Source organism: Vespula pensylvanica, chromosome 1, assembly GCF_014466175.1.
Source record: "Vespula pensylvanica isolate Volc-1 chromosome 1, ASM1446617v1, whole genome shotgun sequence".
Lineage (NCBI taxonomy): Eukaryota > Metazoa > Arthropoda > Insecta > Hymenoptera > Vespidae > Vespula > Vespula pensylvanica.
Window position 1 is genome coordinate 12,993,542 of NC_057685.1, and position 1,772 is coordinate 12,995,313.

The window sequence follows — 1,772 nt, forward strand, 5'->3', positions numbered from 1 at the left end:
TCGGTAAAATGTCAAGATCACAACAATTGTAATATTTCCATTTGACATATGTAGGTATATTCTATTTCTTTAATAAGAAATATGTAGATAATAAATATTTTAAGAATCGCGAAGTGCAAGAATTAATTTAAAACTAAGTATCGAACAAATTCAAAATCCTTTGCTAAGTTCAAAAGATATGGGATGTATCTGATGTTCTCATTGGGTGCAAAGTTTTTCGAACTGTTTGATACTGATTTATTGCGTATGCAAAGTGTCAGCAAAAGATGTAAGAAAAAAAATTAAGAAAAACAATTAAACAAAAATATATAAAAAGATAAAGTTCAGCCATGCTGAAAGATTGTAAAATTTGCTGAAACTTCACAAATCCTCGGAGAAAGGACTTCCCACTCCTGAGTGGGAATCGCATCCTTACCCGGTCCCTACCTACTTAAAATTAATTTGAATGTTCCAATCTCAGAAAAGTATGCTACCTGCCTGCCTATGACCTATATTTAAAAAGTGCAAACATTCACACCAACACATACACTCCACGGTTCTCTCACATTCCACCAGGGTGCAAAAGCCTTCACTAGAGAGCATGCCCCCGGGCACCTCCGACACCCTAGTTCAACCGCGTATTTTTTCTAATATATTGGGAGTACGTACCATTTACTGAAATCGACTGCCAAGGCTAATGATTATTGCATATATGACTAAAGCAAAAATACTAGTACATACTAGTATATATATAGATACTAGTAATATATACGAGATTTAAAATTTTCCACAAGAATGTGGTAACTATTATGCAAACCAATATTAATGTAATTATATATTAGATATATAAGATATCTATTTAAAAATTATCGCGAAACGATGTACAATGCACTTCCTAAAACGCACATACAAATACAAAGTACACCGTGCAATCACTAGCACAATGACAGCCGCTGAAAAGGAAACTTAAAACTAAATCCACACTGACTATTTCTCACCCACACGAGTAACACCTGAGTTAAACGCATAGATGAGAACGCAGAAAGCATGGAGGGAGAAAGGGGTATTAGTAGATTAGTGCTGAAAATCCTGAGCTAAAAAATGATTAATTTATAATATATATATATAAAAAAAACACGGACATAGGACGTCTGCGAATACAACCAGTAACCCGTGCCGATAAGGACCTTTCATCCTCGGCATGATGGGCACCAGAGGAACTTTAAATTTTTTCACTTACTACTTAAGAAGTTCTGCGATAGCTCCAAAACACTCGTCCTCCTCGTAGGAGGTCGAATGATGTCGTGAAGTTGGTTGAAATTATTGTTCAATTGATGAATCGTTGAATCGTTGAATCGATGAATCTGTAATACAAAAAGGTACAAAAAAAGATCAATTATATGTTGCATATCGAACTAATATATTTATGAATGAATGAAAATGATTGAAAAGAAATATATGATTTAAACGACGAATAAGAGAAGTTACGATCGCAAGAAAGAAATATACTTACATGTAATTGTATCCAGACGAAGCTTTACGTTCGTCGGTAAAGATGAAGAGGATGAATTTTTAAGTTCACACTTTCGACCATTACAATATTTATCGCAACGCAATCCTCTTCTCCCGAATAGCCCGAAAGTGTGTTAATGATTCTAACAACGCGGCGAACATATGATTTTAACAAGAATATGATATAAATTCTTGCTTTTGATTTAACTAACTTAACAACACTGACTCTAATTCGCGATTTTATTTTATGTAATTTTTAAAGCAACCCATTCGGTTGCAAA